General features: G+C 34.8%; 1 pseudogene; it reads right to left on the reverse strand.

The window, feature by feature from the left end:
• Positions 1-23,975, reverse strand: part of LOC131053111 (amine oxidase [copper-containing] alpha 2, peroxisomal-like) — a 42,688-nt pseudogene extending 18,713 nt beyond the window's left edge.
• Positions 23,976-25,414: the final 1,439 nt, after the last annotated feature.

Consider the following 25,414-nt stretch of genomic DNA (forward strand, 5'->3'; position numbering starts at 1 on the left):
ACAAATAAAAAGACATTAAAATAAAAATTAAAAATATAATTGAAAAGAACAATTTTATAAATTAAATACAAATATTGTATAACAATAGTCATAGAAAATTAGGTGGAATTTTCTCATGTCATAATCTACTTCACCTGGTTATTGGTAAAAGCTACTCGAATTTGTGGATAGTCATCTAGTGATAGAAGACTTGTTGCAATTGATCCGGTAGCCAATCTGTATGCGATATCTTGACCAACTTTACTCTTTTTGTTGGGATTGATAACTAGTAGATCTCTTGTTTTTTCAAATCAAATTGGATTTTAGCATCATCTTCTGTCTTGGCAACCATTTTTTCAACTGTCCAATAACTCTTTCTTGGAGATTTACCATTTGTAGCATCGTTCCTCTTTATCATGGCTTTCACAAATGAATTTTCAATGCCATCCACATCCATATCCAAATAGAATGTGAGAAAATGATCATGGAATGTGCCAATTGTGTTCTCTGCTAGTAAATTTCCATATATATCTTCATTTGTTTTTTGAATTTGGTCAAGGTGTGTGTAGCTTGTGGCTTTATACTCGAGGATTCCTGAGAGTCCCACCTATATTTTATTTTTATGTTAAAATACAAACTGGGAAAAAAATATATGCATTATTAGTTAAGGTGAAGCAATGACATATTTTTAATGCACTTGTATTATATGACAATAAAATTATCCACTTGGACATCCTAGTAAAAAATTAGCACAAAAGTCTAATCTTTGATCCAATAATTACAAACCCACATGAAACACAAGTTATTCCTAAAGTGATAAGGATGGATTAGTGCTGGTAACTTACATTGCCATGAATTGCTCCATTTTTCTTGAATTCCCAGTCAAGAATGTAATCATAATTTCCCACTGTGGCAACCATTCTCACCACTAATGTTACTTCCGGTCTTACTTCTATTACCTATAAATCAACCAACAATATTAGTACCTATGATATAATAAAAATGTTAAATAAAAAAGAAAACTATAGATAATTGAATTGTTTGTTAAAATAAATGGGAACACTATATACTATCAAGTTGGAATTTTATTAAAGCAAATGGAGACACATGACCATAAGAAATGAAATGATTTGATCTATATATGGATCATTTATTGGATAATACCTACATTGAAATTGTGATTTTCATTGTAATATAATCATATCAAAACAACAGTCTATGAACTAGATTTTAAGGAACATTTATCAATAAAAAAGTTCTTATTTTCAACCAAAAATGATCTCAATCAAACTCTTGAAAAAAAAAGGGAATTTTTAATCGATTTTTTAGAATTAATTTTTATTTTAATTAGCTTATTCTATGTTAATTAATTGAAAACTAGAACATGTCAAAGTACCAATAACATCTAATAATCTAAAATACTAAAATAATTTATTAGATTTAAAACTAAAACTTATCTGATGCTCGAGATGAATACACTTAATTTAATATTTTAAAATATGTTGATTAAATGTTTTTATGATTATTTTTAAACATTATCTTGACTAATAATCAAAAGTAAATTTTGACCAATGATAAGATAATTATTTGACACATTATAACATAAACTAAATCAAAAATATTTTTTTATTCTAATTTTTTTGCTTAGAAAGGTGAAAATTTCTTCCTTCCTATCACTTTCTTGGTTGACAAAATGATGTTATATAAATCAAATTTGAACTTTTATCAATTGTTTTTGTAGAGGAAGAAAATTATTTTTTCTCACGTAGTCCATCTCTATTTTCACGCTAATATATTCAATATTCAAATATTATATTTGAAGGGTTTGTCAATTAAATCAATAAATTTATTAATTGAAGATAAAAAAAATATAAGCTTAAACAATATTTTTTGATTAATTATAAATATTAAATACTGTAAATTAAAATATTACTTTTTTATTAGATATAATTATAAAATAATATTTTTGATGTCATTTTTATTTTCATATGACAACCTTAAAAAATATTGATTTAATATAGGTTGATTCATTCTTATGAATTGTCCTAAATTGTCTCCAATCTTACGTGTTATTTTATTTCTCAATATTTAATTTAAACTATAACATATTTTATACCACTTTTATGATTATAAAACATCATAATAAAAGTAAGTATTTTTAATAAATTTATTATTAATAAATTATTTTATTAATATTAATATTAGTGAATATTTTTAATAATGTGTAGATTATTTATTTATTTTAATTATCTTATCTAAAATTTAATTTAAAATTTTATATTATTTTTAAGTCAAATAATTATTTTTAATATTTTTTAATTCTATATGATGTTTTGAAATTAATAATTTGAAGTTATTTTTAAAATTAATTATTGTGATGATGAAATTTGCATATTCATGTCATTTCTTGATTAGTTTTGGGTTCATTTTGATAGACTTTGATGTAAAGTTGTACTCTTTCTTCTATTCTCACCTAATTCGACCTATATACATTCTCACATTTGACCATATCTTATCTATTTTGTTTGTATATTCTCGTACACAAACCCACTTGATACATATTTTGTGTTTATTGCTATGTTGTGGTATATATTCATTTGCCTATTAGTACACATCCTCTAATTATTTTTGTATCACCTAGAATCATTCAACTTCCTAAAGAAGTAAACAACATTTATTAGAGGAACCCTTTAATGAGTGCATTAAAGGAACATTGTATACAACATTTGAACACTTTCTTGTTGCTAGCCAATCTTCAACACAACCATAAATTCAATCTCTCTATGGGGTTGACCTAGAAGTACTTGCCTCTAGAGACTAGTAGTTTGATAACCTCATTTTTTTTTTTAATACCACTAATCCTTGATGACTAGCAAGAAGTAAAGAATCCTTCCTTTATACTTTCTCTATATCGTGTTCCTAACTCATTATCTCTGATGCGTCTATTCTGGCTCCAAAAAGATAGTACGGATTGACTAACACGCATGTTAGTCATGTGTTTTACACCATCGATTTTATAGTTAAAGGTTACGATTGACTAACCTATCACTAACACGATGTACAATAGGTCTGTTTTGGAGCTAGAATAGTTGCGGGCCATTATCTCTTGTGTACCTCATACCTCCCACAATCATACCTATATCGATCATTGACTTTCATTTGTTACCCTTCCTTCCTCTACTATAATTGCATTGTTGTATAAGATAAATCAAGTACAAAAGAAAGTGGGTGTAAGACCTAATGAAAAAGATAGTGATGAATTTAAGGTTATTTACACCATTGGCTCATGAGATTGTTACAGATCCACTACCTATTAGCTTCATGGCACCCTATTTCTCAATGTATGATGGTGAGAGTAACCCTAATACAAAGTTGAGCTCATAGGAAAGCAGTAAAACACAATTGGCAATGCAAAAGTCAATGGAGTAACAGACCACAAATATAAGTTACTATAATTGAGCAAGATGATAGAAATATAGCAGAACGCAAACATAAGTTAAATAAGTTACTGTAATTAACCAAGATGGTAGAGATATAGCAGACCACAAACAAACTTCACCAAACAATATAGATATATGACAATTACAACATTGACCAAAATGATATGGATGTAACAATGTCATTTAAGAACCAAAGACAATCAAGAAGTTCATCAATCAATCCACATTCTTGAATTCACATTTGAGAACTTTTAGAGGGCTATGAGATCCACATTCTTCAATTCACATTAGCTAATTTCTTTCGAATGCAAACAATCTTATTTCTATTGTTTTATATATATAAATAATTAAGGATCATTATAAAATATGAGATCCACATTCTTCAATTCACATTTCCAAATTATAAATAGTAGATCCACATTTTCCAATTCATGTTTGGAAATTTCTCTAGAGTGCAAACAACCCAATTTCGATTGTTCCCCATATAGAGATAGTTAAGAGTTATCATAAAATAGGAGATACATTTTGTAAAGGAGCTTTACAATGGCAGTAAATGTAAAGTGCATAATTATTATTTTTTATGTTAATAATAAAAAATAGTATCACATTCTAGATTATTTAGATTGTGTAGATTGTATACTAATTTTCTTATACCAACACATCAAATAAAAAATAAAACACAATCTAATTCAAAAACAGACAAATAAATATTAAATTTCTGCAACTACAACGTATTACAATTGTTTTGCAATTGTTTTGCAGTTAATCGTATGATAACACTTTTCTCCATTCAATTGCATTGTCCTTGCAATTGAATGACAGGCTTTAAAAGAATGGCAGTCATAACTATGAAGGAATGGTGTACAATAATGTGTGTTTATGGTTGTGTAAGGTCTGCTTCGTTGCCCAGGCACCCTTACAGTTGCAGGGTTTGGTGCGTAAGGAGGGAAAGAAAGGGTTTTGGGGTATTCTATTTAAAATACTATATGTTTTAATGGCTATATAATTAATGGTCTTTTTTGAATGAAAATATTTATTGAAGGTTATGAGATTAGATAGTTTATGGAATTTAAATATGAGAACAAAACAAAGATCGTTAAAGAATCAATCAATTAAATTTAGAAGCAAATTAAGAGCGATCAAAAATTATTGTTGATCAAGTTTTTTTTGTTGAGAAATTTGACCAAGTAATGTGCTATCCTTTCAATTCATTCCTCCTCAAAGAAAGTATTTAGAACCTCAACTTTTAGAATTTATGTATATTTACTCCGAATGTCCTCAAAAATTGTGCAGTGAAATGACTATTAAGAGCAAAAATAACACTTTCTTAATGATTGTCTTAAGTTTTGTTATTTTCCATGCTAAGAAATTCTAGCATAATCTTTCACTTGGTCCAGAGGGAAAGGATTGTCACGTTTAGCATTTATTGTGAGTGCTTATCAATTATTATATCACCATTAGCAAGCATTTGACCAAAGCAATTAATTTCAAGGTTCAAAAGTTTTTATAGGCTGAGTTTAGATTGTTGGAAAAAGAAAGGGCTAAGTCTTTGGTTTGTGTTCTTTGTGTTACCATGATGGCTTTCACTATGGGTGGGGACACAGTAAGAATTGAGCCCAACACCAATGCTGAGTTCAAAGGGAACCCCATAGTAAGACATATCTCTAGGGAGGGAGGGGTAGCCCAATTTATTAAATGCATAAATGGTTACGATGAAAACCTATATGTCTAGTTTGCTAGGTCTTGGGATGATAGGAGGGTTACTATTTAAGGTGTATCATTTGAGATTAGTGAGGAAGTCATTGGGAAAGCAACAAGCCTCTCCACTAGAGGGAGAAAAAGGAAGAAATAAAGTCATGTTATAGAGAATGAAAGCTTAGCCCAATTCTTCATGGATGAGGAAGAATCGATTAGGCTACACGGAGGATTTGATTTTACCAAATTGATGGACTCATGGAGCAAGGTTTGTCTAATGTTAATGAGATTTTTACTTCAAAAGGAAGATTCAAAGTGTATTACTATTACCATCTTCCTCTCCTTAATCATTTTTATAAGTATGATCTGCTCTCTCTTCCACTTTTCTTGTTAACATCTCTAGAAATTTGGTTCATGATTCTCTGGATTTGGCCAAAAATCAAGGCCAAAAACCTACACCCCTCCACCAGGGCCTAGACAACTAACAACTATAGAAGCACCTGAAGCCTCATGCTTTGACTCGCTCCCTTAGGCTACCATTCTCAATTCCTTGGGGACTAGCAAAAAGAAATGCCTACAAATCTCTTCTGCAACTAAAATAGTAAAACCCTATTTCACCCTAGCTCCCTTGCTAACCCTACCCTTAGTATGGTGGCTAAAGATAAACTCTCGGCTACCACCTCTAATGTGGATAAGAAAAGGAAATCCCAGAGACCCTCCCACTGGCCAAAAAAAACACAAGATTACCATTCAGGAGGTGGTTAGTGATGAGGAGGAGGGCACCAAATATTATAGTAAGAGTGGAAGTGCCAATTGCAGACACTCAAATAGGTTGGCTAGTCATATGGTGAGAAAAACTGATGGCAAAAAACTAGTTGATTATGGGGAGAAATTAGTGGAGGAGGGGGCAACTGACAAGGAGGATGTCACAAAGAATGAAGATGAAACAGACGATAGTACATGGAAGGTAAAGAGTTCAAACAAACCAACCAATGACAACTCTAAACATAGTGGTAAGAATGAACCTTGGGACCTAACCCAAGAGGTCATGCCGAAGGAGGTAGACAATCACCAAGGGGAGAGTGCGCACAATTTTGCCAATTGTAGGACCATGATAGAGGAATTAGAGGTCCTAAAGAGAAAGGTGATGGAGATAGAGAAGAAGATGATCAACATATCCAAGTTTAGGCAAAGGGTGATGCACAACTCGACCACTTCCTTGTGTTTGATGTATAAAAAAAATCCTAGGTAAAGATGTTGACAATGAAGGGAACTACAAGGAACTATTAAGTTCATCATTGACCACTAGAGCGATGTGCTCAAATAGCCACTGGTTATTGGCTTTATCTTTTTAGGCATTTTGGTTTATGTTGCTAATACTTTATATATCATTTTTACCATCTTGTTAAGACGCAATGCTTTTTTATATAATGATGTAAGTATGTTGCTTGTTAGTTGTAAATTGTTAATGTTGCCTATGAGCTATTAGTGTAAAAGTCCATACCCTTGTTTTGATGTTGCTAATATCAAAAACATTATTTTGGGGTCTAAGCCATCATCATTTGTTTAAACTTGTAGCTTCAAATGATGAAAAAGTTGCATGGGTGTCTCTTGTAAAAACCAAAAACTTCATACTTACCTAATCTTATCCATGTTTTTTTATTTTGTGAACATGGGTGTAATGACCACTTGTTGTGAATGTGACCCGTACACATCTTTCCATGTAACAATTGTTAAAATTTATCTTAAATTTGTTAAGCATTTACACATCAAAGTATTTATTAAGAATATCATGTTAATAAAACTAAAATTATAAAGTAACTCTTTTATAAAATTAAAAAAAACTTTTAACCAAGCTTAATACAATAAAACAACTTTTAAATAGTTCTGAAGTAAAATAGAACAACTCTCAAGTAAATAAAATAAGAATTAAGTAAATAAAAATAATTCTTCTTAATATTTTTTATATAGACGTGGTTAGTTTTATTTAGTGACAATAAGGAATGGACTATAATGATTTCAATGTGTTAAAAGAATAACTTAGATTTGGCATCCATTTACATGTCAAAATATTATGTTGATAGATGGAACTCTACAATGGCAACATCGTTCTTATCCATGAAAGAAAAAGAAAAACAATAAGACTAATGTTTCCTTCATTATAAAATAAAAAATGACAACTTTCCTTTCACAGTAGATCGTTGATTGTTGTTTAATGAGGAAAACAAAAAGGATAAGGTTATTATTTTCTTCCTTAAACAATCATAAATGGCAACTTTCCTTTCATGGTATAAATGGTTAAATTTTATTTTATTTTTTATGGGATTTGTTTTTTTATTATCAAAGCAACGTTAACAAGGGTGTTGACCTTTAACATAGCCAAATGGCTATCAATTATCTTACAACAACCCATAGGTGGCAAAAGAGAGATAAACTAAATAGGGGTGCAAACCTCAATCAAACAAGGCCAGACAGGCCAAACAAACCTATCAAACCCACAACAACCTAAAACTCAACTCAAGAATGAGGAGAAACACCCAAAACTTGACAAGGAGGGGTTTGGGAAAGGGGGGAAAAGTTCCCCTTCCACCTATAAAACAACCATCCAGGAAATACTGTCATTAGGAACATCCAAAGAAAAATTGAGCGGGGAGGACCCCACAAAGTTACTGCCAGGCTATTGCTACAGAACAATAGTAGATTGTTGTTGTAGAAAAGTAACAAGAGCAGAATCACAAGAAGAAGAGAAGATTTACGAAGTAGGAGCGATAGATGTAGGAACCTCAAGGGTGAAAGAGGCCACAATAGTGATAACAAGAGGGTCGACAGCACCGGATGTAGCTTGTTGAGCAGCAGTATGAGAGAAATATGAGTGGTATGAGTAAGGGGGAGATATATCGAGTATATGCAGACAAGTTTTTCTTTTTGAGATGTTTTTCCATCAATGAAAAAGGGGAAATTTGTTAGACTTTTGTTAATGTTGTCACTAATGTCAAACCCTATGATCCTATTAGGACAGGATGTAGCTTGTTGAGAAGCAGTGAAAGATATGTATGTATGTGATATTGAGTAGCAAGCTATGTATGTATGTGATATTGAGCAGCAATGGAGTAAGGTTCCCCTTCCGGAACTCAAAGAGAAATACAAGCAGATTTTTCAAAAGGAGAACAGTTAAGAATTCATTTTGTTGATACACTTTTTTTTTATACCCTTTTTGTTGTTGAAGGGACCCTTTGTCCTTGATGTCAAAGGGCAAGACAAAGAAATGGAGAGAAATATGAGTGATATGAGTAAGGGGTGGATGTATTTAGTATATGCAGACAAGTTTTTCTTTTTGAGATGTGTTTACATCAATGACAAAGGAGGAGATTGTTAGATTTGTGTGAATGTTGTCATTGATGTCAAACCCTGTGATCTAGTTAGGACTAGATTAGCTTATTGAGTAGCAGTGGAAGATAGGTATGTTTGTGATATTGAGCAATGAGGTATGCATGGATTACAAGAGTAATTTCTAAAAGATCCTTTGCTCCAGAATCTAGTGTTTTTCTAGTCATGGTTGATTTCTTTCCTTTTGTATCAAGTGTTGGTATTAGTTGTGACACTAGAATTGCTATCCAGATGTTTGTGTTGCAATATGATCTATGAGTTCTATGCTTTGGAACTTGTGGAATTCATATCTTGAAGATGAAAGTTGGTATGCTTGGAATTCATGGCTATGGGTCCAACAGACCCTTGTTTTGCCCTAGTAATGGAAGTGTGTGTTCCACTAATTGAAAAGGAAGCATGTAGAAGATCATTGAAAGCCAACATGGTTATCTGTTTGGTCAAGGCATGTTTTAGTAGCGTGTTGATCTGAGCGATGCATTCTTGTGTAAACCTTTTTGGTTGACATATTATCTTGGTGTATGTGCTTACCAGTACACACACACACACACACACACAAACACACACACACACACACACATATATACACACACATATACATACACATATACATACACATATGTATATGTATATGTATATGTATATGTGTATGTGTATGTGTATGTGTATGTGTATGTGTATGTGTATGTGTATGTGTATGTGTATGTGTATGTATGTGTATGTGTATGTGTATATATATAGGAGAATAATGATATAAAATAGAAACAAAGAGAGATAGATATGTGGAAGCATGTAGGAGTGTGTGTGTAAGAGAGAAGGTGTGTGTGAGTGTGAATTGTGTGAGCGTAGTTATATTGATGCAAATATATTGAAGATAGTGTTGCAATGACCTCTCACCGGATTTGCTACAAGAAGATGTATTGACAAATTGGAGAAGGTGTCACAAAGATCCCTTATCGGATCTATTGTAAGGAGTTGTATTGTTACCCGAGGTTATCTTGGAACTAATCTCATGTTTTTGTAGATGCAATCTTCCTAAGTTCATTCATTTCTATTGTAGTGAGCATTCTGGTAGTAAGTCATGTTGTAATCAGGCAGTGAGCCACCCTTTTGTAAATACCATATAACTAGCTATATTATCTTGAGAGTTAACCCTCTTCATAGTTTTTCCCATTTGAGTTTTCCACGTATAAAAATTTGGTGTCTATCGTGTGGTTATGTCTTTCATTTATTCTATATTTTTTGTTTCATGTTGAAGAGATTAATTCCTAAGGTTAATATCAAAGGAAAGTTTTTATTGTTGTAGGAATACTAATTCTCCCCCCGCCCCCCTCAGTATTCTGGACCATTCAACCATTCAAAAATTCATATCAAATCTTGGTCCCTTGTTTTCTAGCTTAACCATTTGAGGGAGATCTTTTTCAGTTGAATCATGGTATCGATGAAGATGACCGAAGAATATCATCTGGATGAAGAAATTGAAGACAACCTTTGAAGATCTAGAAAGTTTGGAATCAGAGAATGAGGAATTGATAGAAAACATCAGAGAATCAAATGAAAGTGTAGTGGAACCGTGAGAACAAATCCAAAAGTTCAAGTTGAGACATAAAGAAGTAAATAATCAATTAAAGTGGGCGAATGAAATTGTTAAAGATCTAATCCTGAAAAATTGAAGAAAAGAATAGAGTGGAAGAAACTTTGAAAGATTCAATTAAGCTAAAGACTAAAGAGTAGGAGAAGATGGAGCAAGAAGTAAAGAAGCTAAAGGCATAAACTAAAGCTCATGAAAGAAAAAAACTAATGGATGACTTGATTAACATGCAAAAACCTCATGAAGACAAGACTGGACTAGGGTTTCAAACTAGTGAATGTTCAAATAAAAAAGACAAAGACAAAGGCAAGGAAGTCAAGGTGGAAGTAGAGAGGAACCCTCAAGATGTAGACAAAATATTGAATCGGAGATCTACTACAAAAAGATCACCGGTTTGACAACCGAATGCATAAAGGTACCCATCATTTCATGGTTATTGTATTAAATGTAATGTATTTGGTCATAAGGCTACATAATGTAGAAGCATAAAAGAACAAAACACTCAATGTTTCAATTACAAGAAGTTTGGTAATAAAGCAAGTTACTGTAGGAATCAAGTTACGAGTAAGAATTATTAGCTAGTTGAAATAAATGGGTTGAATAGTATAGGATATTTCATGGCTATTGTCATCTATGAAATGGTTATGGTCATAAAGCTAATTAGTGCAAATCTAGAACACACTCAGTGAATTCAATACAAAGGAACATCGAATGTTATAAGTGCAATCAATCCAAACATTATGCTAATAAGTGCAGAAATGTGGTTTTTGTGGAGAAGTATATAGAGAATAATATTGTTAAGACTTGTGAATCTAATAAAATAGAAGTCATTGTATGGAGAAAGAAAGAGGTAAACAATGAAAGAAAATATGATGTACTAGAATCCGGTGCAAGCACCTCTTCCTTTGATAATTGAGATCGTTGCTTTGGCTCAGGGAGAGTTCTCAAGGAAAATTATCTAGCCCCACTCTTTGAAGTAGTTCATGTTGTGGGTTCATAATGACTATGATCGATATGCAATCCGATCATTTGGTGAAGATATTGATGTCATCGACAAGACACCCTTTTTGGTGGGTAAAACCTAGGAGTATTTGACAAAATAAATATAGAACTTTAAGATCATTATGCAAAGAGAAGAGTTTAAGGAGTAGAATAGAAGTTGAAGAGGAGAATCAGAGCAAGAGTTGACATCATGGAATCTAAGATGATTGTCAAAAGGTCAAGCAACCAAGAATTTAAAATTTTGGAAAAGGTGCGACTAGATGAATTTGATAATAAAAATATTAGGAAAATGGAAATCAATTTGAATGATGTGAAATTACAAAATTTTAAAGAGTTAGGGTAGAAAGGACTAGATCTATGGAGAGAATTTCCTTTGTTTGATAATGAAGAATTGATCAAGCTTATCCTAAGTCAAGTGCAAAATGATTGCATCGTGTTGAACAAACCTTATCTGATCACTAAAGATATCATTTCGGTAATTACTAGGCTATGCGAAAAAGGAACTATTTTGGTAAAGAATATTGTGAAGAACAAGGAAGTTAAAACCCTAACCAGGGTTACAAGAGATCAAAGAGCATTTTTGGTAGACACATTTGTTTATCCCATGGTAAGATTTGTTGTGTATGGAATCTCTTACCAAATTTACTTCATAAATAGGGAAGGCTCTACCTCAACTATTGTTCTATTTGTTGCACATAAGCTTGCTATGGAAGATGTAGTTTATGATTTGTGTGAATTATTGAGGAGTCATAGAGAACATTAACATGACAAAGAATGAAGGCTACCTCTTCCGATTTGGTTCTTTGCTTATGTTCTTAACAATGTATTTTTGAGATCTCTACCATTGAAGGAAAATGTGTTGTGGAAGTCACAAGTTCCAATTGCAAAGCAAATTTATCGATATGTGAGGTGTTTGGAAAAGAAAGATGAAGCATGTGAAAGTTACTTCAAGACATTTCAGGAGGTTTGGTGTATTGATATGGTATCCCCTATTACCGGTTCTGCTAAGGAAAGTAACGCCCCCGAAAAGAGAAAGTTGAAGAATACAATGTATACTGATTCTCCAGAACCAAAGTGCTGGCATTTTCGAGGAATTGATTATGTGTTGCAATGATGTTTGTCATTGATGTCAACAATAGTTGTTTTGCTATCTATCTAGTTCTGGTAGAGTGGTTGGATTATGATGTTGATTTGGAGATCTTCTCTAGTATGTTCTGGCTTATGGAATTGGTTTGGATTGGTTATTCATGTGTTCTTGATGCGTATCACATTTAGTTGGCTCAGGATTTGATGATATGGATGCTATCATTTGTTCTAATAATCCTTTTGATTACCAGTAAGGGTTTTACCAACAGAGCTTTGCTGAAGATCTTTTGATGGATCTGATAAGTGGTGTTGGTGCGGATTCTAGAAGGTTATCAAGATGTTGATGGTTATCTTGTTCGTGTTCCAATTGATTGGTGGTGTTTTCATTTAAGACCAGACCCATTCTATCTTATTCAGTTAGGTAATGGACTGGTTTATGTAATGTGTTGGTTGATGCTCCTGATGCATTACCTATTAGATTTATTGATTGGTTTATGTTGTTTCGATCTTAGGTCAACATGGTTTATCATTGGTCTACGAGATTATGTAACGGATTTATTGTGTTATCTTTTAGGTGGCCGACCTAATTGTTTAGGTCCCAGGTTGGTATAAATATGATGTAAGATCTCTTTGTAGATCGTGGTGTGTGGTTTATGATATTATCTGTGTGCGAATAAAGTTATAATCATATGCAGAGGTTTTGGTCGATCATAGGTGATCGAATTGGTTTTGTGTAAGAGGTTTAGACCTCTGGTATTGAGCTTAACTAGAACTGTACTCAGGCATAGGAGATGCTATTCTTGAAGTTCATTCATCTTTTCGGATTGTAGTCTGGATTTCTTTTGTAGTCAGTGAGGCTCTTTTTGTGATGAGCAGTGCACTCTAGGTTGTTGGCCTTCCTCCATGTGCAGCCCCTCTTATTGTAATCACATACTTATTATAGAAGTATTATCTGACTGTGGGTAGGCTTCCCACTGTGGTTTTTCCCTTTACCGGGTTTTCCACATACAAATCATGGTGTTCTATGATTTATGTTTGTGCTTAATTGTTATATCTGCTATTCTGGTATTTGGTTTTGTGTGCTTAAAGTTTTATAATCTATTGACAACTCATTCACCCCCCCTCTTAGTTATCCACTGGTTATCCTAACAATTGGTATTAGAGCTTGGTCCTTGTTGTTCACCAAAACTGGTTAACCCAAGAACACCTACAAATCTATCTATGAGATAGCCAATCTCAATCAATGAAACACCTCAAGGCTTGGACAACATAACATAGGATCCTAATAATCCTCCTGCACTTCAGGTTCTGCTAAACCTAGGGGGGACACCATTTTTGATGCATGAAATTAACTCATTTACTCACCATGACAACATCAATGAAGTAGATAAACCATTCCACAAACTCAACAGATTAGGTAACATGTACAGATTGGCTGGATCTTGTACAAATAATAAGTGAAACTGAGCTTTGCAAGGATAGAACACAAACCCCTAAACATAAAGGGAAATTAGATTTGTCTTTTAAAATTGTTGATCTGAAACTATCCCCAAATCTGCAAGACCAGTGCCTTGTTCATTGGACAACAGAGTCACACACAGAATTGCAAATATGTATCCTAGTTACAAATGGTTTTCCTTGAACAATATCCCTGCATTAACACCTTATATTAATGCATTAATCAGATCCATTCACAAAATTATCAAATCTAGGACACATTCCATTATTCATGACTGATTACAGAGTTTAAAACCTTCATCGAAGGATACCTATAGACAATCACACAATCTCCTTGAAATTGACAAATTTCATCCTCCTTAAGGACTCAATTCATAATAATGAAAATACACACACAGAGACAATAATGTGGGAAATTACTCATGCCTAAAACAAGTAAAGTCTGCAACTAGAAAACACATCTTGAATACTGCACTGAAATCCTTTGTACCCTGAAACAAACCAAAGAATTTTACAAATTTGGGTCAAGAAGTTCAGAACTGGAAGCCATGAAAACTGGATCTATTCTCCTAGAATTTTGGAACCCCTACAATTGAGAAGAAAATTGGAATAAGAAGAGGAGAGAAAAAGATCAGAACTCATCAGAACAAGCCAAGTGTCTCCTCTGTCCCTAACTGCAAAAATATCTTCTTCATTCCTGTGGAAACTGCTCTCGCAATATCCCAAATTAGTTAAAATTAACTACATGATTGGATTCTTTTTCCCGAGAGCTTTCTAGTGATATATAATACTTCATATTTTGAGCAAAATGTAGACTCGGAGAAAATTAATCATTTATGTGTGCACATCATTTAAATTTTTGAATTTTTAATATATTCTGCACTATATACTTAATCTGATTTTAATTTTGAGTTTTGGTCTCCTTTTTGGCCTTACGCCCGGCCACATGGTGACTTGTGATTCGTTGATGGGATCCACAGGGCACCCTCTGGGATGACACCTCATCACTCAGCCACTTGTCGGCCACATCACCGCCACTGGGCTGCTTGCTTGTACGCCACCTCATTGCCATGTCATCGCAACCTCAGCACCACTAGGTGCCACGTCATCACCACTGGACAGGACCCATGAGCTGGATCTCCACCTGGATTTGCCACATCACCTTTCACCATTTTGCGAAGGGTATCGAGCGAGCAACTTCGTCTTGCGAATCAACGCTGACTGTCGGATCATCTCCAAGATGCATGGTCTTTAACTCCTCATTTTCACTGCATTTTCGGCCTGAGCTTTTCGCCATTTCACAGACCTTAAACAGTGAGCATCTCTACCTTGCAAAATCATGCACACCGTTGGATCTCCCGAAGCTGCATGGTCTTTAACTCGCTCCTTCTTTGCAAAATTTAGCCCACCTCGAGAACCGTGCCTACGTGGGGTCTGCCTGTCGCCATTGCTCAGCCTTCTTGATCACCTTGGGATCAGCAACCATGTGCATGGGGTCTACCTTGGGTGCCCTTGTGCACCATCTTTCAAAAGCCCTTAAGCTTTGACATATTAGATGGGTGTCTTATTTCTTAAAAATATCAAAAAACCCCACTTCCCAACGAATGTGGGATAATGCACTTTGCCTAGGACTGTGTTTTCTTTCTAGTTTCTTGAGACTCTTCATGGTGTTTTACTATGCCTTTGGGAGGAGAACTCAAATTGCTATTGTTTTACTATGCCTTTGTTTCAACACTACCGCCAGCAGAGAATTACACCTACTTGGTTGCTTCAACATGCTGCTCCTACCACCAGCCATCATGCCACGTGAGGGAGGGTTGCTATTGGTTTAGTTATTTCAATATCTTGTCTTCATCACATACATGGAGGAGGAAAAACTGGCTGCACACCTAGCAATTGCATTTGGTAAAATTTTAATTACCTTTCAATAGCACATTTTACCCTTGCCAATGCACTTGCTACTAATTTTATTTGCTGAAATTTCTATTGCCATTACAACCCCACAGGGAGGATTTGGCATTTGCTGAAGTTATTAAACTTTAAATTGGCATTCAAACCTGCCAATGCATTTGTTTTGATTTTTGAATTCCTTTTACCAGCCACACAGAGAAGGAAACATCATGCAGAGGGGAGTAGGCATCTATTTTAACTTTATATGCTCTCCAAATATCCACATAGTAAGGAGGAGCTGTAGCTTTACACTAGGTAATTGCATTAGCTCAATTTTTTATTTGCTACTCCAATACCACACAAGGAGAGACTGCTGCCATTTTGAATTGGCAATGCATCTGCTGGAGCTCTCCATCGGTCAATAGAGGAACAAGATTCATTTGTTCTTTCTAGCTCCTCTCCTCCTCTGTTAAATTATTAGAATCATTGCAAGAATAAAGCTGAGTTATGTAAAGAAGTGCCTCCAATTTGCTAGAAACCAAATCACCAATGTGTTGAGTTTCCATTCCTTGCTTAATAATATAATTGGTAAATTTGACATCTCTCTGAATTATTCGAGGTTTGCAACTAGATGCAAGATATACATCAATTCAATCCATAAACGACAAGCAACTGAAATCGCCTCTCACCGTCCTACTGGTGAACTGCAGTCGAGCTAACATTGACATACAAGCATGCACTTAAGACCATTTTGCCATAAAATTTAATGTGCGGGCATGAGCCAGGTCGGGCCCCAAAGTGGGTCTGGCTAAAAAAATTTCGTTTCCATTCAACTGACCTTTGAAATACCTCAGGAACCTTAAAATTACCTCTGGAATTGATCGACACCATTTTTGGATCATAAAATTGAATTTTACAACTTTCAGGCATTTACGCCACATTTTCGCATTTAATCATGAAGACGTAATTTTCAAACCTATCAAAACACCTTTCTGGACCTCACCATCTGATAGGCGTGTACTCTAATATACAAGGATGAACTCTACCAAACGGTTTTTCAAGACGAGTCCCGAGTGAAAAGATATTATTTTTCAAAAATGCCCAACTGGCTTTGTCGACACTGCGGACCTGATGAAGTCAATGTTCTGGCAACACATGATGCCTTTCTTAAAAATATCAAACGACCTCCGTAAACCCTCAAATTTGAAACACAAGTACCTTGAAGTACATATTAAATCTCTAGATTCTTAGTTTGACCAAAAGTTTGACTGGGTGCAAATGGTGCACTCATGAAAATGGCTACATTAACTGATATAGCACTAGAAGTATGGATCACTGAAAACAATGACTCAATGAACCCTTTTGAAAACCGATCAAACGGATTTGCAGAGGCTTGAAAATTGAAACATAGCTTTTTATTCATACCAACAATAGCCCAGAACAAACATTATGTCATGACATTCACCGAGGCAAATTTTACACTTGTGCAAAACAGGGCTCCAACTAGGTGCTGAAACAGGGACTTGTCAAACCACACAAACTGCAAATGGATTGATCTTCAAAAATAGAGCAAATGGATTTGTTAAGACTTGAAACTTTGCAAGCTAACTCACATTTATGCATAAAATTGAATCCATTTTGAATTTCTTCATGAAAATCAATAGGGCAAAAGATGTAAACACTCAAAGTTGGCTACTTGGTAAAATCTGCATTTGCACCTAAAATGCAGTTTCAGCTCACCCCTTGAAATGGGTACCTTATAAACTTATCCAAATTGAAATTTGAAAGTTGCACATCATTGAAAAGGCTAAATGAAAGGTGTAGGACATGATTCTCAAGCCTTACCCTTTAAAAATCAACTGGCTCCATTTTGCCCTCTCTCTAACTAGGCCATTCAAACTGACTCATTTGGAAATGCAGGGCAAAAAATTTGAAATGGGCCTCTAAACTTGACTCAATTTTAATGAGTCCCAACAGTGGCTCTGATTGGGGATGGTTGATTGCAAGATCAACACAAGAATTCAGAATCTATGGCAGAGCAAACCACCCAAAAACGGAATACTTCTCTTCCTTTCTCTTCTCAAAAACTGAGGGCTCCTTATTCTACCCAAACAGTAGGGCACTTTATTGAAAACCACACAACTAAAGCAAAGCGACTATACAAGATATACAAACATAATTACAACTGATTATAAACTGCTCTACTTTCATCAACATTTACCTCTGTCAAAAATCTAATTTTCATCTCTTGATATCATGATCCGAACAAAGGCACCTTCCAGTAACAACTGAGCATAATCATTATAATCAAACCTTACCATCATACTGCTGAAACAACTGGAGTACATGCCTTTTATCTAATTTTGAACTTTATAGTCACACATTACTTCAACAAAAATAAAATCATGAGATAAAGCACTATTGAGGCCTTCCCACAAGCTGCCATACCTTTCACCATCCCAATCAATTCTATCTTTTGCAAGGACATCATCATGCTAAAATTCAAAAGTAAAACATTCATTCTCAACATTGCAATTCCCATCAGCACATACCTTATTATCATTTAAATCAATAGAATGAGGGACACTACTAACCAACTGATGCAAACAAGAAACATAAATGTTACAATCTAGATATGATACTTCACTATGTTGATCACAGTCCATACTATCCTTGTTTATCAAGCTCAAAACCTCCACATTCTCAATATCCCAATCATGGAAAAGAATGCATACCTTTGGCTGAAACAAATCCTCAGCTAAATCTTTCTCATTTAGGCTTGTATCCACCTGAAACACTTCCATTTGTGGTTTGAAATAATCATCACATAACCCATGCCTCTTATCTTCATCATGACACATGTCACTGCTACATGGAATGGTATCAACATTATGGACTTGTTCATCATTTACAACATCTAGCTGATCAATTATTTCTTCATACAAAGGGTTAGAAACCAAATGGAAAATCCCCTTATGAACATTATGACAATGAAGTGGTTGGTCCGTGTCTATGTCAACATTGAATAGAACATTAGAAAAATTGTTGAAGATACCATCCACCCTATCATCATAATCATCTTCATTAGACAAAGAAGAAATTGAAACTAGGCTCGAACAATCCTCAGTGTTCCATGTTTCACATCCATAAGATTTCATCCTATGACCATCATTCTGAAAATCAAGATAATCATACTTATCTTGCCACAACTGATCTTCTTTACCAATAGAACACTTTTCATCAGCCAAAGAACAAAGATGAATATTGTTGCCATTTACTTCATTTGATGAGTTTTCAGCATGTTCACTAAAATTTTCTGCCATAAAACCATCTATTAGATCAGCATGTTGTTCATCAAGTGTACAAGTATTCAGTTCACAGTCCTTTTCTGAAGAATCCTCTTCACCATATTGCAGAAAGTCTTCATTAACAACTCAAAGGCTCTCCAACATTTCAACCTTCTTGTCCACAACTTCAAGAGCTTTCCTAAGTTCTGCAATCTTTTGAAATTGTATTACACTTTGCTGTTCCATGTGAGATTCCGTAAAAATTTGTCCATCTATATGTGCTATATTTTCATTGCAATCATGTGTACCATTGAGATTTTCTGAATTAACTTTGTGCATAACTTTCATATTGAAAAGATCACCAACATGATTAGAAGAAATGAAATCTGAAGATACTTTTACTTCATCCTCAACACAATTGACATTATCAATGTTTAAGTGAAGATCAACTATTGTTTGCACTAAACAATTTTGATTTTCATCATATTGCACATTTTCACTTGCACAAACAGCAACACTTGGCAATCCCTCTATATTTGGTATTTCAACATCAAATACATCAACAGCATGTAAAGATCGATGGTCATCACCATCATTATTTTCATTAGTATTATCCTCGAGAGATGCATGATTCACTTGGTAATTGGCAGCCACATAATCAGCATAACCGACATACAAATCAAATGGTACGTATCCCTTGTATATATCTATCTCTGTATCAACATTTTCACAACACTTCCCACTGATCATTCCATCATTACTGTGAGAGACAACCGGTATTAACAGTAGAGGTTCTTGACTCTCATTCAAATTTGAATCACATGCATCAACAAAACCTTTCGGAACCGCAGAGCTTGATGCACCTACACAAGGAATGATTTGCTCAGCTTCACATGGTATTTCACCATTGAAGGTACTTTGGCATGAAACAACAGCAGACACGAATCTCTTCAAGATCCCATACTTCAAGTTATTTTCCATATCCCTAGCTGTGTTAAAAGCTTCATACAAAGTTTTGGGTTCTTTGTTTCTCAATAAGAAACTCATCTTCTCATCAAATGCACTCATATAAACATCCAGACATACTTTATCATCAAGTTTATACTTTTTGGAAATTTTAGACAAAACTTGTGAAAATCTAATATTAAATGTTGATACCAATTCATCTTCCCTGATTTGTATATAAGTGAATTCTTTCAGCAAATCACAATCACTCATCTTTTCATCAAATTGGTCTATGAAATCATAAACTAATTCTTCCCATGAGGAAATACAACCTACCGACAAAAAAGAGAACCAATCCCTTGCATCCTCTTTCAATGACTAAATGAATAACTTCATGCACACATCCTCTTGGCAAATTTCAAATTCTCCTATCAAATCTGAAAATCTTTTCACATGTTGACATGTTGATTCTGATTTCTTCCCACTGAATATGGGCAAATATTTTCTAATTTCTGTGGGTATGGGATTTGGGTAACCCAAAATACCTTCAAAGTTTAGAGCAACATAATACTTCATACTGAAACTCTTCCTATTACATGGTTGTGACATTTCACTAGGCATGGCCATATGTGGAAATAATTGGGGCTAAAAAAGTTCACTACACATTTCTTCCTACTCCCACAAATAATTATGCAACCTTGTGTAGAATAACAAAACTCTCAAGCACATATCATCATACTGATCTATTCATAACATTGCTTGACACAAATCTTTCCCAAATTTGCATACTATAACAAAAGAACATAAACACTGGATATTTTAGCAAAATAGATATGCAAACTAATTTGAAAACCTCTCTTTCCCTCTTTACTAGTGTTGTTCACTTAATGGGAAAACTACATTACACATTCAAAATTTAAGAAGAGATATCTTGCATTTAAAACCTCTGAAAATACCTAGAGATTTGCAATTGTAAGACTTGTAGATCTGCAGATTTACTTCACATTTCAGCACTGTCTTTTACCTCAAAGTCGCCACCTCTTGCATAGAGGATATTTTGAACAGCAGAATACCATTCAATCACAAATTTAAATTCTATGTTTCTCTTTCAATCTCGCTGCAATAAACACTCTTCCAGGATATTTAACACTAGTATGAACCACAAAGTCGCCACTCAAATAAGCAATTAGGGAAAAGTTAGCACACAGATGCAAGAACTTCTTACAACTTTCAATAATGAATTTACTGTTACTCCTTTGTAATATATGACATAACATAACACATCATTCTACAGATCCATAACAAGGAACATTCTCTAACTCTGTGCATACAGAATGGATAGACTGGCTGGATATGAAATTAGGCAATTTCTATTCAGGATTTCCCCAACAGAGTCGCCATTTTTGTTGTTCACCAAAACTGGTTAACCCAAGAACACCTGCAAATCTATCTATGAGATAGCCAATCTCAATCAATGAAACACCTCAGGACTTGGACAACATAACATAGGATCCTAATAATCCTCCTGCACTTCAGGTTCTACTAAACCTAGGGGGGGACACCCTTTTTGATGCATGAAATTAACTCATTTACTCACCATGACAACATCAATGAAGCAGATAAACCATTCCACAAACTCAACAGATTGGTTGGATCTTGTACAAATAATAAGTGAAACAGAGCTTTGGAAGGATAGAACAAAAACCCCTAAACATAAAGGGAAATTAGATTTGTCTTTTAAAATTGTTGATCTGAAACTATCCCCAAATCTGCAAGACCAGTGCCTTGTTCATTGGACAACAGAGTCACACACAGAATTGCAAATATGTATCCTAGTTACAAAGTGGTTTTCCTTGAACAATATCCCTGCATTAACACCTTATATTAATGCATTACTCAGATCCATTCACAAAATTATCAAATCTAGGACACATTCCATTATTCATGACTGATTACAAAGTTTAAAACCTTCATTTAAGGATACCTATAGACAATCACACAATCTCCTTGAAATTGACAAATTTCATCCTCCTTAAGGATTCAATTCATAATAATGGAAATACATACACAAAGACAATAATGTGGGAAATTACTCATGCCTAACACAAGTAAAGTCTGCAACTAGAAAACACATCTTGAATACTGCACTGAAATCCTTTGTACCCTAAAACAAATAAAAGAATTTTACAAATTTGGGTCAAGAAGTTTAGAACTGCAAGCCATGAAAATTGGAGCCATTCTCCCAGAATTTTGGAACCCCTACAATTGAGAAGAAAATTGGAATAAGAAGAGGAGGGAAAAAGATCAGATCTCATCAAAACAAGCCAAGTGTCTCCTCTGTCCCTAACTTCAAAAATATCTTCTTCATTCCCATGGAAACTACTCTTGAAATATCCCAAATTGGTTAAAATTAACTGCATGATTGGATTCCTTATCCTGAGAGCTTTCTGGTGATATATAATACTTCATATTTTGAGCAAAATGTAGACCTGGAGCGAATTAATCATTTATGTGTGCACATCATTTAAATTTTTAAATTTTTAATATACTCTGCACTATATATTTAATCTGATTTTAATTTTAATTTTTGGTCTCCTTTTTGGCCTGATGCCCGGCCATGTGGTGACTTGTGATTCATCGATGGGATCCACCGAGTGCCCTCTGGGATGACACCTCATCACTCTACCACTTGTCGACCATGTCACCGCCACTGGGCTGCTTGCTTGTATGCCACCTCATCACCACGTCATCGCCACCTTAGCACCACTAGGCACCATGTCATTGCCACTAGACAGGACCTGTGAGCTGGATCTCCACCTGGACCTACCATGTCACCTTTCGCCATTTTGCGAAGGGTATCGAGCAAGCAACTTCGTCTTGCGAATCAAGGCCGACCCGTTGACTATCGAATCATGTCCAAGATGCATGGTCTTTAACTCCTCATTTTTGCTGCATTTTCGGCCTGAGCTTTTTGCCATTTCGCAGCCCTTAATCGGTGAGCATCTCCACCTTGCAAAATCGCGCTGATCGTTGGATCTCTCGAAGCTGCATGGTCTTTAACTCACTCCTCTACAAAATTTAGCTCGCCTCGAGAATCATTCCTACATGGGGTTCGCTTGTCACCATTGCTTAGCCTTCTCGGTCACCTTGGGATCCACACCCACACGCGTGGGGTCCACCTTGGATGCCCTTGTGCACCATCCATCAAAAGTCATTAAGCTTTGACATATTAGATGGGTGTCTTATTTCTTAAAAATATCAAAAAACCCCACTTCCCAATGAATGTGGGATAATGCACTTCGCCTGGGACTGTGTTTTCTTTCTAGTTTCTTGAGACTCTTCATGGTGTTTTACTATGCCTTTGGGAGGAGAACTCAAATTGCTATTGTTTTACTATGCCTTTGTTTCAACACTACCGCCAGTAGAGAATTACACCTACTTGGTTGCTTCAACATGTTGCTCCTACCACCAGCCATCATGCCACGTGAGGGAGGGATGCTATTGGTTTTATTATTTCAATATCTTGTCTTCATCACATACGTGGAGGAGGAAAAACTGGCTGCACACCCAGCAATTGCATTTGGTAAAATTTTAATTACCTTTCAATAGTACATTTTACCCTTGCCAATGCACTTGCTGCTGATTTTATTTGCTGAAATTTCTGTTGCCATTACAACACCACAGGGAGGATTTGGCATTTGGAGAAGTTATTAAACTTTAAATCGGCATTCAAACCTGCCAATTCATTTGTTTGGAGTTTTGAATTCCTTTTACCAACCACACAGAGAAGGAAACATCACGTAGAGGGGAGCAGGCATTTGTTTTAACTTTATATGCTCTCCAAATATCCACGCAGCAGGGAGGAGCTGTAGCTTTACACCAGGTAATTGCATTAGCTGAAGCTTTTATTTGTTGCTCCAATACCACACAAGGAGAGACTGCTGCCATTTTGACTTGGCAATGCATTTGCTGGAGCCCTCCATCGGTCAATAGAGGAACAAGATTCATTTGTTCTTTCCAACTCCTCTCCTCCTCTGTTAAATTATTAGAATCATTGCAAGAATAAAGATGAGTTATGTAAAGAAGTGCCTCCAGTCTGCTAAAAACCAAATCACCAATGTGCTGAGTTTCTATTCCTTGCTTAATAATATAATTGGTAAATTTGACATCTCTCTGAATTATTCGAGGTTTGCAACTAGACGCAAGATATACATCCATTCAATCCATAAACGACAAGCAACTGAAATCACCTCTCACCGATTGCACTTGTACAGGAACATAATGTTGAACCAATTACCTCGATAATATCAGAGAATTCAACAATAACTGAAGATCAGAGCAGAGAAACAAAAAGTCAGAAGACTCCTAGGTATGTAAGATTAAATCATTTAGAAGATCAGATCATTGGAGACAAGAAGAAGGTTGCCAGTTGATGAGGTATGTTTAACTTCTCAAGTTGAACCAACATCGGTTATTGAAGCTTGTAAAGATGAATGTTGGATGAGAGATATGGAAGAGGAATTAGATCAGATAGAAAAGAACAACACATGGACTTTAGTTCCCCGACCTAAAAATAAGAATGTTATTGGAACTAGATGGGTCTTTAGGAATAAATTGAATGAGGATGGACTATTTGTGAAGAATAAGGCTATATTGGTATGTAAAGGATATTCTCATAAGAAAGTAATTGATTATCATGAGACTTTTTCTCTGGTAGTCAGGATTGAAGTTGTGAGATTATTTCTTGCTTATGCTACCCATAAGAAATACAAGGTTTATCGGATGGATGCAAGTGTGCTTTTTTTTATGGAGATCTTGAAGAGGAAGTTTATATTGAGCAACCTGATGGATTTTCACTTACAGATGACAAAAACATGGTTTGCAGGTTAAGGAAAGCTTTATATGGATTGAACCAAGCTCCTAGAGCTTGGTATGCTAGTTTGGGCAAATGTCTTTTGAAGCTTGGTTTCACTATAGGTAATGCTGACAGTAACTTATATTATAAGATCATTGATGATGTCATATTCATTGTTGAAGTCTTTGTTGATGATATCATTTTTGGAGGTGAGGATAAGTTATGTATGGAATTTTCTGATAATATGAAGAATGAATTTGAGATGTCTATGATTGGGGAGATGAAATTTTTCTTAGGTTTTCAGATTACTTAGACTGATAAAGGTATTTTCATATGTCAAAGTAAGTATGCTAGAGAGTTGTTGAAGAAATTTGGTATGAAAAATTCTAAACCGATTGGTACTCCTATGGTTACAAGTGAGAAATTGGCAAAGATTGATGCATCAGCTCTGATAAATCCTACAAGGTATAAATCTATGATTGGAGGTTTGCTATACCTGACTCGAACTAGCCCAAATATAATGAATTTAGTTCATATTGTATCAAGATATCAGAGTGATCCTAGAGATAATCATGAGAGTGCGGTGAAAAGGATTTTTAGGTATTTGCAAGGAACAAATGAGTATGGTTTGTGGTATCCTAAAAATTATGACTTTACACTATGTGCATATACAAATACAGATTGAGCTGGAGATGTTGATGACCAGAAGAGCACATTTGGTGGAGCTTTCTTTCTTGGAAATAAATTTGTTTCATGGATCAGCAAGAAACATTCATGTACTTCTTTATCTACTGCCTAAGCT

This window comes from Cryptomeria japonica, chromosome 9 (assembly GCF_030272615.1).
Source record: "Cryptomeria japonica chromosome 9, Sugi_1.0, whole genome shotgun sequence".
In the NCBI taxonomy this organism is placed as follows: Eukaryota; Viridiplantae; Streptophyta; class Pinopsida; order Cupressales; family Cupressaceae; genus Cryptomeria; species Cryptomeria japonica.